Consider the following 14,084-nt stretch of genomic DNA (forward strand, 5'->3'; position numbering starts at 1 on the left):
TGTGGGGATTTAAGTAAATGGTTACAAATTCCTTAACGCCTCTGTCATGGAAAGATGGGGTATATGACCATTTTATTTCAATTGGGACTACATCAACCAATAAAAGACAGAGAAAATGACATTCTGTGACATTTGAGGCTCTTTCAGTGAAAACCACATACCTTCCATTTGATTCTTTGGGATGCTGGTTTTAGGGATGCTTCCTCTAAGGACACTCCAATTTTGTACCAAGTATCTATGCTGGGAGAAGCCTAGGCAATCTAGAGAATTCATGTATAGGTGTTCTGCAATGAACATATCTTTCAAATCATCTCAGCATTGGTGCTACCCATCTGAGTGAAGGAGACTTCAGATGATTCCAACTCCCAGCCATTTAAATTAGCTCAGCTTTCCAATATTCCCGGTTGAGTACTGGGATATCATGAAGCTGAGTCAAGCCCTCCTTGCTATTCTTCAAATTTCTGCCCTATATAATTCATAAGCATAATCAAATGGCTATTGCTTTATGCCATCAAGTTTTAGGTGAACTGTTTTGTTGCCATAGATAACTCGAGCAATAAGTGATACTTCAACAACATCCTTGTGGGTAGAAATTACAATCATTTTCCCCCTTATTTAGCCTTTGAGTAGATTTCATTGTCTAAATATGAAACAAAGCACAATCAACACTGATGAAAGCTCATAAATGGAAGGTGCCACCTTAAGGAAAAAGATTTTTTCCAAAGATTTTATTTATTTATTTATTTAAGAGAGAGTGGCAGATAGTGACAGAGATAGTAAGAGAGAGAGCACAAGCAGGAAGGAGAGGTTCTGAGAAGCAGGCTCCTAACATGAGAAGCAGGAAGCCCAACATGGGGCTTGATTCCAGGACCCTTGGGATCATGACCCGAGCGAAAGGCAGACGCTTAATCAATTGAGACTCCCTGGTGCTCCAAAGAAAAGACTCTTTTTAATGACTCAATACCATTTCAGATACTCTTCTTCTACCTGGACCACCCAGGTTCCCAACTTCACCTCTATTTTCAGGCTATTTGCCCTTTCAAAGCTCATCTTAAGATGTACCTTTTTCTGTGTTGCTCCTTAAAAATTTCACCCTACTCCAGGACAATTAGAGGCTCCATCCTATCTGCTCCCAGAGCACTCTGTATTTTTATTTTCCTGTTGTTAAGGTATAACTAGCATACAGTGTTATTAGTATAATAATGCAACAATTCTATCCTTAGTTGGTGCTTATCACCCTATGTGTACTCTTAATCCCCTTTATCTATTTTACCTATCCCTTTACCTACCTCACTCTGGCAACCACCAGTTTGTTCTCTCTATTTGGCTTTGTTTTTTTGTTTGTTTTTCTGGTCTCTTTTTTTGTTTGTTCATGCATTTTGTTTCCTAAGTTCCATATATGAGTGAAATAATATGGTATTTTTCTTTGACTTAATTCATTTATCCTTACACCCTCTAAGTCCATCCATCTTGTTTCAAATGGCAAGAGCCCATTCTTTTTCATGGTTGAGTAATATTCCAGTGTGTGCATGCGTGTGTGTGTGTGTACACATGCCATATCTTTATCCATTGATTTATGGATGGATGCTTGGTTTCCTTCATATCTTAGCTATTGCAAATCATGCTGCAATAAACATAGTGCATATATCTTTTCAAATTATTGCTTTTTTTTCTTTTTTTTTCTTTTTTTAAGATTTTTTATTTATTTGTCAGAGAGAGCAAGCGAGAGCGAGCACAGGCAGACAGAGTGGAAGGCAGAGTCAGACGGAGAAGCAGGCTCCCTGCGGAGCAAGGAGTCCGATATGGGACTCGATCCCAGGACGCTGGGATCATGACCTGAGCCGAAGGCAGCTGCTTAACCAACTGAGCCACCCAGGCGTCCCTGCTTTTTTTTTTTCTTAAGGTAAATACCCAGTAGCGGAATTACTAGATCATGTGGTAATTATATTTTTCAATTTCTCAAGGAACTTGAGAAAAAAAAAAAGACAATTACAGGCTAGTATTTTTGATGAACATAGATTAAAAAATCCTCAACAAAGTATAAGCAAACTGAATCCAACAACTCATTAACAAAATATTCACCATGATCAAGTGGGATTTATAGTTCAAGAAGGAAAGGGTGGTTCAATATTCACAGAACAACAATGGGTTACACTACATTAATAAAAGAAAGGGTAAAAAATCACATGATCAACTCAATAGATGCAGAAAAAGCATCTGATAAAGTACAACATCCATTCATGATGAAGACTCAAAAGGTAGGTTTATAGGAAACATACCTCAACATAATAAAGGCCATATATGAAAAACCCACAGCTGACATCATATTCAGTGGAAAAAAAAACTGAGAGCTTTTCTTCAAAGATCAGGAAAAAAACAAGATGTCCATTTTCATCACTTCTATTCAACATAGTATTGGAAGTCCTAGCCATAGTAATCAGACAAGAAAAAGAAGTAAAAGGCATCCAAATTGGTAACAAAGAAATAAAACTTTTACTGTTTTCAGATGGCATAATATTATGTGTAGAAAACCCTAATGATTCCACCAAAAAACTACAAAACTAGTAAGTGAGCTCAATAAAGTCATAGATATAAAATTAATATACAGAAATCAGTTACATTTATTTATGCTAATAATGAAGTAACAGAAAGAGAAATTAAGAAAACAATCCCCTTTACAATTGCACAAACAAGAATAAAATACACAAGAATAAACTTAACCCAGGAGGTAAAAAACAAAAACAAAAAAGAAACCCATGCTCCAAAAACTATAAAATGCTGAGTAAAGACATTGAAGATGACACTAACAAATACAAAGATATTCTATACTCAGGGACTGGAAGAACCAATATGATTGAAGTGTCTGAACAACCAAAAGCAATCTACAGATATAATGCAATCACCATCCAAACACCAACCATTTTTCAAAGAATTAGGACAAGTAATACCACAATTGTATGTAACCATAAAAGACCCTGAATAGCCAAAGCAGTCTTGAGAAAGAACAAACCTGGAGGTATCACAATACTAGCTACAAAGCTGTAGTATGATACTGACACAAAAACAGACACATAGACCAATGGAAAAGAACAGAGAGCCCAGAAACAAATTCATGTATATCAGTTAATTAATCTATGACAAAGGAGACAAGAACATATGATGGGGAAAAAAAAATCTCTTCAACAAATATGCTAGAAAAACTGGACAGCTGCATGCAAAAGAATGAAACTGGACCACTTTCTCACACCATACACAAAAGTAAACTCAAAATGGATTAAAGACCTGAAACCATATAACCTCTAGAAAAATACATAAGCAGTAGTTTCTTTAACATAAGCCATAACAACATTTTTCTAGACATGTCCCCTTAAGCAAGGGAAACAAAAGCAAAATTGAACTATTCGGACTGTACCAAAATAAAAAGCTTTTGCACCATGAAATAAACTATCAACAAAACTATAAGATAACCTCCTGAATGCAAGAAGATATTTATAAATGATATATCTGATAAGGGATTAGGAATAAATATATAAAGAATTAATACAACTCAACACCAAAAACAAAAACAAAAACCCAACTCACTTAAAAATGGGCAGAGGACCAGGCACCTACGTGATTCAGTCAGTGAAGCATCTGCCTTTAGCTCAGGCCATAGTCACAGGGTCCTGGGATCAAGCCCCATGTTGGGCTCCTTGCTCAGTGGGATATCTGTTTTTTCATTCTCCTCCTTTCCCCTCCCCCCATGCGCTCTCTCTCTTTCTCTCAAACAAGTGAATAAAATCTTATCTAAAAAATGGGCAGAGGACCTGAATGTACATTTTTCCGAAGAAGACTTACAAATGACCAAGAGACTCATGAAAAGATGCTCATCACTCATCAAGAGGGAAATGAAAATCACAACTGTTGTGAGATATCACCTCACACCTGTTTGAATGGCTTAAAAAAAAAAGACAAGACATAGCAAGTGTGGACAAGGATGTGCAGAGTGCTCCATATTATAGTGCTTGTAATATTATAGCAGAGGAATCCTTGAGAATGAGGATATCCCTTTTTTTGGGCCTACCTGTTCTATCAGGGTACCTGTTATATAATAGGTACTTTAAAAATGCATGTTGAATTAATTACTTGTGAAATATGTTAGGTAAAACCCTTCCCTGTATTCTGATTCTTGGGTTATAAATGAGCCACCGCTGTTCTACAGTGCCATACAAAGTACTGAAGACCTTAGTAAAAGACCAGTAAACCCAGATTTACCATACACAGTGCCCATTCAGTTAACCACTCTTTGCCATATGACTCTTGAACAGCTGTCCCACTTTCTAAACAACTCTTTCTTCTTTTGATATAGTGATCTTTATTTCCCAAAGCAAGGAGAGAAAATAAGTGTAAGAAATATATTTTGACATTGCCATTTTTGAGGAAAACATGCTATTTATTCTATGTGACTCAACAGCTATTAGTCATCAAACATCAGAACAAATTTTGAACTGTGCACCATGTTCAGATAAACTAAAGATGTTTTATTTTGCCTAAGTATGCCTAGTCAGAAAGATGAAGAGATAACATTTTTATCACTTTTCATTCTATATGTCCTACATAGACTATTTAATCTTTCCAAGTGCTTTCATCTTTAGCTATTATTTTGACTAAAGGTATATTTCTATGCTTCTATACCACAGGATGCTTCTATACCATAACTTTATGGTATGCTTCTATACCATAATTTTAAGTGTACTTTGAGTACAAAATAACCATGATCCTTCAAATTGTTGAAAACATTACTAAAGAAAATTGTTCAGAAGGAAGAATATAGCCTACAAAGAACAACAACCTTCAACACATGTCCACCAACGAGAACCCATCAAGTCTTTTCCTCTTTGCTGAGTAAAACAAACCTTCATGTCATACATTTTAAGCACAATTTATCTTCAATTTGATTTTAATTGCTTATACAATGTTATGACAATTGAACAATATTTTTATTGTTCAATTAAAATAGTTTCCTATCTGTATACAGTTTTTGTGTGTTTGCGGCTGCAATGGAATTAATCATAATTAAAGAAATTTAAATTAAAGAAAATACTTTTTTTTTTTTTAAAGATTTTATTTATTTATTTGACAGAGAGAGATCACAAGTAGATGGAGAGTCAGGTAGAGAGAGAGAGAGGGAAGCAGGCTCCCTGCTGAGCAGAGAGCCCGATGCAGGACTCGATCCCAGGACCCTGAGATCATGACCTGAGCTGAAGGCAGCGGCTTAACCCACTGAGCCACCCAGGCGCCCCTAAAGAAAATACTTTTATAAAAGACAAGGGTTTCACTTAGTAGCAGGGTTTTTAGGGACAAATTAAGGTTGTTAAACAAGGGACAGATCCATTATGGAAGTCTGGCTAACAAACTCTGAGGTTACCCTTACTAATTAATGTGTTGAGCAGAAAAGGGTAGAACCAGGCAAATTCATTAGATTTCTTTAACTGACCAGGGAAGAAATGATAGCGGCTTAGAAGAAGGATTTAGCAGTGGAAATGATGAGTAGTGGTCAGATTCTGGAGATATTTTAAAGATAGCACCCTCACATTTTGTTGCTGGACCAAGTATGGTATGTGTGAGAAAAAAAGAAGAGTAAAAATAACTTGAAATTCAGAGATATATAAAGTTCACTTTATGCCACATAAAAGGTAGACTTGAGTTATTACTAGGGTCAAGGAGTTTTTTGATGTCCATTCTAGAGTTCTGTTCATTCCCTCCTGCTACTTCAAATGAGATCATCTTGTATTTGAGGTCTGAATAGCCACTTTCTGACAAGAGAGCCAGGAGCCTTTTTAGTTACTGTGAAAAAAGGTCTTTATCAGGAATTTTTCCTTGGAGAACTTAAAATAGCTATTCTGGAACACTGAGGATCTGCAACTGCTTTGATATTTGCTCCAAAGCATTCTTAACCAGTCATTACTGAGGCCAGAGGAAGAAAGAACATTATTTTGATGTTCTTGCAGATTTTCTAGTTGACTCAAAATAACTACATATGGAAAGATCATTCAACGCAAACTAGTTTGGGAAGCAAACTAGTTTTTAGTTCTCAGCAATACCACCAGTTGGCTGTCATAAACTCTCTGAAATCCAGATTCCTCATTTCTCTAAAGTAAGGAGATTGGATGGGTAGGACTTTCTAATGAGACTGATATTCGTCTTGTAGAGCACTCATAACCCTCCCTGAGAGCTACCTTCTACACAGTTTCTGGGCTTATAGAAATGTCTCAGATATCTTGTCTTCCTGGTAATCTGAAGGTTCTGAAGACATAAAAGTTAATTCCTGTTGCTCATAAAACTGAAGAAATCTTTATCATAGGTGGTTTCAATATTCTTCTCGTGCTTGAACTCTGATTTGAAATTGCTAAATCACTTCTTTCTTTTATGTTTTAAAACACTTTTTTGAAGTAGATGAAGTATTGATAATTTTTATTAAAGAACTTGGAAATACTATGTGTCAGATAGTAGAAAAGTACTTTAAATATATAATTACATCCACACAATTAAGTAGGTTTTCTTATGTGCTGTTTCACAGATAAGGCCACTAGGACTTACAAAAGCCAACTCACTTGTCTAAGACCACACAATGGTGGAACTGGAGTTCAAACCCAAGTCTGTTTGGCTCCAAAACTTCTTCTATTACACTAAAATGTTAACAGTAACCATAGAAATTATAATTATCATTAAAAAAGACTACCAAAAAAAAAAAGAAGAATTTATACTTATATAATTCTATTTTTCACAAAGTAACTTCATATAATGGGTAGGTGATAGGACATGTGGACCTTGAGCTAACTCTTAAGAGACAAGATTTATGTCTGTCCTGTTCATTCCTTCAAGGCTCTGCCAACTGTTCTTATTTACTTATCTATTTATTTGACAGCTGGAGATTACAAGTAGGCAGAGAGGCAGGCAGAGAGAGAGAGAGAGGAGGAAGCAGGCTCCCCGTTGAGCAGAGAGCCCGACGTGGGGCTCGATTCCAGGACCCTAGGATCATGACCAGAGCTGAATCTGCCAACTGTTTTTTATTATTAATTTTTAAATTTTTAAAAACATATAATGTATTTTTATCCCCAGGGGTACAGGTCTGTGAATCACCATGCCAACTGTTCTTGAAGCCATACTCACTCTTGGGCACAGAATTTGGGCAGTAGCCAATTCTTAAAAGTCAGATGCCTGGTTTGTGACATTTTCCAGTATGAGGCAATAAATTGGGTGGGAACTGGTTAATTTCACTAGACTAAAAGAATAATTACATTCTATGGAAGATTTTTTTAATGTAGACAAAATTTCCTACCTTTTTAGCCAAGAATTGATAATTATCTACTTATGAACAGAAGGTAAAGAAATATTTCCAAAATTTGAATGAAATATGAATTTAGAAGTGGAAAATGATTTTGTTTTTTAGAATTCAGGAATATTCCCTGCTTAGTGGCATGAAAGGGATTATAGTCAGTTTAGACTTTAATAAGACATAAAAGGGCAAAAAAATTCAAGTTTTTAAAAATAGTTTTAGGGGAAAAAGGCAATGAAAAATGAGCTGAAACAAGGCAAAAAATGAAACAAATGGGCACTAAAGAGGGGTAATTTGGAATGAAAATAAGTCTAGATTTATTCACTTGGGCAGGGATATCTGAGCCTTTTGACATACAACTGCAAGAAAGAATTTTCCTGCATTTAGGAATAAAGGGGAAAAACAAAAAGATACTGCTAATGGGGAAGGTGGCATAAAGCCTGAGGGATCTTTATCTGTATTTGACTAAAACTGGAAGTCACATTAATTTTACATTATAATTTGCCACACAACGACAGTTATGTTGGCTGTACAGAGACACAGCCCATATGGCCCTGCAATATTATATCTGCAAGTTAGTAGACCCTGACTGGAAAGTATTTGAGGGATAATGAAGTCACTAACCTGGATGGTAAAGAGCTATTCTCTCATAAATAGTGATTACTGTTTATTTCACCTGGAGAAAAGAAGACTAATGAAATTGCTCTGGTGGCAGTGGGCTCTGAGTTTGGACAGAACAGGGAGATAAGGGAGGTCCAGGTATGTTATTAAGGCAGGTATAAAAATCTGCCTCCTTCCAGCACAAGCTAGACATCCATATGGAATGGTTTAGGAAAGAGAGTTGGAAACTGGCAGGACTTTCAGTCACAGGACTATGGCAGAGTCTAGGGGACTTTGTCATGTTTGCCATTTCTCTTTAATTCCTCATTCCATAACTGTAACTATTTTAATGTTATCTCCGACTCAGATTTTTTTTTTTTTTTTGGCTCAGATATTTACTTCTGGGTCTTCCTTTGAGATTCATTGTTTGATTTTTTTCTTTGGTTCCCATCTTCTATCAATTCTAGGTGGGGGGAAAGGAAAGGGAGCAGGGACTGAAACTGTATCCAGGCATTAAGTGCAACATAGGGAGGAGAAATGCTCTGAAATGCTTCCCACAAGGTGGGAAATCTCCAGCTCATCAAAACAGATGTTAGACATGCATTTGCTCACCAATGAACTGTTATTTATTACTTATTAAGAGATAAAGTCAGAACTAAATTATTTGGCACATGAAGACTGAACAAAAAAGTAACAGATCAACAACAGAAGATACTATTGGAACATATTTCAGTACAAAAAGATATTAAGGGTATTCATCACTTTGATTTGAAAAAACTCTGAACATCAATGTTTTTTTCAATGACTTAACATGAAAAAAGGATGAATCTTTTGTGGAAAGAGATGTTAAACATGAAGCAGATTTCCAGCTTTCTAAGGGCTATAAAAGTCAGTTTTGATGGAATGCAAACCAGACCCCACCCCTTCAATTATGCAGTTTTGCAAGAAGAATGCAATACTGTGGTCACCAAAATAACACCAACACTTCTGGCTTTTAGTTAGTAGTTAGGCAAGAAGATTTAGAATCTTAACCATCTCTTTTATTACTTGGCAGCTTTGGGGTATCCGATTTAAGCCATGAAAAATCCCCTTTGAAAACAAAACATCTCCTCCAGAAGGATAATTAGACTATTACTGAGGACAAACTATCCAACATCAAAAGCGTAGACCCTAAGAAGTCACGCAACAGGCAGTCTTCTCCCAAAATTAAAAGCATGCTTAGTATTAGAGGTCACTACAATAAATAAAGGGATGTGAAATAATTACTTACCCGTTTCAGTCAAAGCACTAGAGCACAAACTAACAAAAAAGTGACTGTCTTCTGCAAAGTGAATATGCTAATTATATTCAGTGTTCCAACTGGAGCTTGGAATCCTGTCCCCCATTCTTTGATTAAGAGTCATTAATCATTCCTGTGAGGTCACTATTATGCCAAGGGATCTTCAATAACAGAATCAAGGATATTCCTGCTAACAGTGTTAGAAATGGGGGGGAAATTCACTGAAAGGCCCAGATGGTAATAATTACATTAAGACTACCCCCCAAATTACAAGCCTATTTTCTCCCAAGGTCAAGATGTGGAATTTTCTTTGTGCACATAACACATAACCAAGTGACTTATTATTAATCATAACACCAAGCCCACATCCACTTTTTTCATCAGCTGAATGACAGTAAAATAATCAGCTTGGCTTATGGCATTTTTTTTTCCAGTTGGCTGCTAAGTTACCCGCAGTAGCCCATTCTTTGAAAAGTCACTAATGAATGATCAGAGTGCAGTAACTTTCCATTCAGTATTTCAAGCTCATCCTACTAAAGTCCTCTTTTATGCCATCAATGCTAAATTATTTGTGGCAATAGAAGATGGTCACTAAATAAAAACCTCTAGATTTCCTGAGGATTTTCTTTAGACCACTTCTTTACATTCAGTCATTTTGAGGTATCTGATATTGCATGAAGGCCCACTGAATTTCTTTTCTTTTCCTTTTTTTATTCGGAAGGAGATACTACATTGCAATGAAATCATCAAAAGGAAGACATTTGGAGAGAAGAGTAAATATCAAATGATCTGGCCAAGAAGATACTGATTGTAGCACTTCTTTAAAAGATGGTCAACTGGAATTTTTCCTTATAAGTTGATTGTTACCTGTAAAGTGGTTGTGAAATCTGAAACTATTGAGGTCTACTGTTTGGAAAGTAATAAAATTAAAGCACATTCCTCATTCCTTGGGTTTAGTTGGTTCTCTCCAGCTTTGACAGAGTAAGGCTTAGATGTTTTGTGATCACGATTTATTAGGCAACTCCTCCCAACTTCCCTTGTACCCATTCTGCCTCAGTTCACTTGTCTATTAAATAGAAATGAGTGCCTTTCTTTTTTTGTTGTTTTAAAGAATTTATTTATTTATTTGACAGAGATCACAAGTAGGCAGAGAGGTAGGCAGGAAGTAGGCTCCCTGCTGAGTAGAAAGCCCGATGCGGGACTCAATCCCAGGACCCTGAGATCACGACCTGAGCCACCCAGGCACCCAAGAGTGCCTTTCTTACATGTGTTTGAGTATTAGAAGAGATCATGGAAATCAAATGCTTAGGATAAAACCTGGAATATGGTACACAGAAAACAAATGTTGGTATTTTTGTGGATGGATATGCAAAATTTAAGACTAGAGATGATCTGAAGTGTGTATACTGACCTCAGTTTACACACGACCCCAGATCAGCTTGGCCCTGCCTACTTCCTCATGAGAGTGACCCTATAGATGGGTCACAGCATTTCCCTCACTCCCTGCCAGTCACAAAAACCCTTTTAAATGTCTGCTTCTGCCCAGTGAGCTCTTTTTTTTTTTTTTTTAAGATTTTACTTATTTATTTGACAGACAGAGATCACAAGTAGGCAGAGAGGCAGGCAGAGAGAGAGGAGGAAGCAGGCTCCCTGCTGAGCAGAGATCCCGATGTGGGGCTCGATCCCAGGACCCTGGGATCATGACCTGAGTCAAAGGCAGAGGCTTTAACCCACTGAGCCACCCAGGCACCACTGAGAAGCTCTTCACATGCAGCTGTCACATGCCGAGAGCTGCCCAGTAACACAAAGCTAAGTTTCAGGGGTGACAGTGCTCCATGAGGCTGACCAGCGAGAGATATAAAATTGGAAAGAACGCGCAGTTAAATGGTTTACCCCTAGTCCTCCTATAATGCATTGTTTTGAGATGCAGCATATGGCCTCTCAGATGTCTCATCAGACAAAGCAATCAGCTGTGCCTTTTGTGACGCTGTGGTCAGACTGGTAATGGACCTCCTGGTTTTTATTTTCCCTCCTTCTTCTCTGTCTCACTTGGCCTTTTTTCTCACTCTGGATTTCTTGGAATAATGCCTTGCCAGGATAGGATTAACAGATAAATGTTTGTTCAGCTCCCTGCCTTCTCTCTCCTCTCTCTCTCTCTCTCTCTCTCATTCTCTCTCTCTCTCACACACACACACAGGCATACACACACACACACAAACAGACACACACACTCCTTCCTCAAGTATATCCAGAAGCTCACTGCAATGCCCTGCTGCCTCTTTTCCTCAGAACCTTACATTTGGGGGTCTATAAAGGACCTTTCTGAACACACACTGTCATTCCTTGAGCGGCAAAGAAATTGTCACAAGATAAGTAGGGTTGGCATATGAAGAAGAAAAGTTAATTTGATTTCATTCTATATTCAAAACAGCTGGGAGCCATTTCTCTGGAAATTTCTACTTTTCCCTTGGATCTTAATTTTTAAAATCATTCTTGTTTTCTTACTTTTTTTACTTGGTTAAATACAGTCCCCAATGTAATTTTATGCAGTATTAACTTCACTATTAAGCAGTTTCTGTGAACACTTGTTAAATGAGTGATATTTAAATATTTTTTTCAATTCCCCTCTAATTTAGTTACTATATATTTATTTGGTATACTGTACAAAGAAAATTACAAGTAAAGATTTAGAGGGGGCACCTGGATGGCGCAGGTGGGTTAGGTGTCTGACTCTTGGTTGCAGTTCAGGCTGTGATCTCAGAGTCCCAGGACTGAGCCCAGGTTGGGCTCTGTGCTCAGCATGGAGTATGCTTAAGAGTCTCATCTCCCTCTACCCCCCCCCAAGGGCTCTCTCTCTCTCTTTTTCTAAAACAAATAAATAAAATCTTTACAAATAAAGATTTAGATTTTATAGTTTTGTAAAGAAACACACATGAAAAATACCAAGGAGGAAAAGTCCTTTACTAATTATAAAAAGCATCCCGTTTTTTATGTTCAGTTAGTCATTATACATATAGTACATAATTAGTCCTTGATGCAGTGTTCAGTGATTCATTAGTTAAGTATAACACCCAGAGCTCATCAGAGCTGGTGCCCTCCTCAATACCCATCACCCTATTACCTCCTCCCCTCCAAAACCTCCAGATTGTTTCTTGGGGTCCATAGTCTCTCAGGGTTCATCTCAGATTTCTCCCCCTCTGGACTTCCCTCCCTTCCCCTATGGACATCCATGCTACTGCTTGTGTTCCACAGGTGAGTGAAACCATACAATTAGCATATGTCTAATTGTATTGTCTTTGTCTGCTTGACCTACTTCCCTAAGCATAATCCCCTCTAGGTCCGTCCACCTTGATGCAAATGGTGAGTATTCATTGTATTTGATGGCTGAATGAAATTCCATTGAAAAGCACCCTTTTTAATATTATCTTTCCTCTATCTGTTAAATGAAGTTGTAGCCTAAATTCATTTTCTAACCTCCCCAGTATTTGTTCACTAGAAGCACAAATGTAGCAACAGAAGTCCTCAGCTCACAAATTTTGCTCAGAAAATTTACTAATAAGGCTATTTAAAACTTGGAGTACATTTTTCGTAGAAATAATGTTGCAAAATTATGACTAGATATTCACATAAGTTCAAAAATTTTACTTCGGTGTCTAAAATAGATATTTCTCTGTGTGCATATACTATATATAATGGTAGTAATATTTTTACCACATACAGCTGCAAGTTAGAACATTGTTTTTGTGGGAGTTAAAGTCCTTGTGCCAGGCTAGGGTGCCAGGAATCCCTTCCCCCAGGCCCAGGCAGCAGCATCAGACACTCCCTCTGCTAGACCAGCAGTAGTATAGTAAGGTTTGTGGTTGGAGAATGGGGTGAGGTGTCTTCCCTACTGTCCAAGTTGCTAACTCGCTGTGACTACATAATTGCGTAATAGAACTAGGAATCTCTTCCCATGAGTCTTCCATAAGAGTAGTATATCCATTTACAATAAGTAAAAAATAGTAACAAGGGGCACCTGGGTGGCTCAGTGGGTTAAGCCTCTGCCCTCATCTCAGGTCATGATCTCAGAGTCCTGGGATCAAGCCCCGCATCGGACTCTCTGCTCAGCAGGGAGTCTGCTTTCCCCTCTCTCTCTGCCTGCCTCTCTGCCTACTTGTGATCTCTGTCAAATAAATAAATAAATAAATCTAAAAAAAAAAATAGTAACAATAATAATAATGCTATTCTACAAGCAGTTTTAAATTCAAATCCAGAAGCAGCTACCTTATCCTAGTATAGGTAAAAAATAGACCAACAAGTCTCCAGGACCTGTTCATTTTTTTTTTTAATTTTTAAAAATTTGTTTTTAAATTTTGTTTTATTTAAATTGAATGAATTGACATACAGCGTATTACTAGTTTCAGAGGTAGAGGTCAGTGATTCATCCGTTGCATATAACACCCAGTGCTCATTACATCATGTGCCCTCCTTAGTGCTCATCATCCAGTTAATTTTTATTAATTTGTAACCCATTAGTTTTCTCAAAATGGCTTAAATCAAGTCATGGATTCATTGAAAACACAGCGAGATAGAGGAGCCTGGGTCACTCAATCAGTTAAGTGTCTGCCTTTGGCTCAGGTCATGATCTCAGGGTTCTGGGATCAAGTCCTGCATTGGGCTCCTTGTTCAGCGGGGAGCCTGCTTCTCCCTCTGCTCCTTCCTCCCCCACTTGCGTGCTCTTTCTCTCTCTATTGTGCACATGTGTGCACACGCAAAATAAATAAATAAAATCTTTTTTTAAAAAACCACAGCAAGATAATCCATGTTTTTAAAATTAAGAAAAAATAGGCAAATGGAAAAAAATAAAGTTAGAAGAGTTTAGTGAAACCTGGAGTGACCTGAAAGCAG

At 37.4% G+C, this 14,084-nt stretch overlaps 1 long non-coding RNA gene across 1 annotated transcript in view; it reads left to right on the forward strand.

Moving 5' to 3' along the window:
• Positions 1-10,134, forward strand: part of LOC106007134 — an 87,503-nt gene extending 77,369 nt beyond the window's left edge. Inside the window, exon 3 of the long non-coding RNA XR_001181701.2 lies at positions 9,919-10,134. This is a non-coding gene — a long non-coding RNA (uncharacterized LOC106007134). The remainder of the gene's footprint in view (positions 1-9,918) is intronic.
• Positions 10,135-14,084: the final 3,950 nt, after the last annotated feature.

This window comes from Mustela putorius, unplaced genomic scaffold (genome assembly GCF_011764305.1).
Source record: "Mustela putorius furo isolate JIRA1106 unplaced genomic scaffold, ASM1176430v1.1 tig00537227_pilon_pilon_pilon, whole genome shotgun sequence".
Taxonomy (NCBI): Eukaryota; Metazoa; Chordata; class Mammalia; order Carnivora; family Mustelidae; genus Mustela; species Mustela putorius.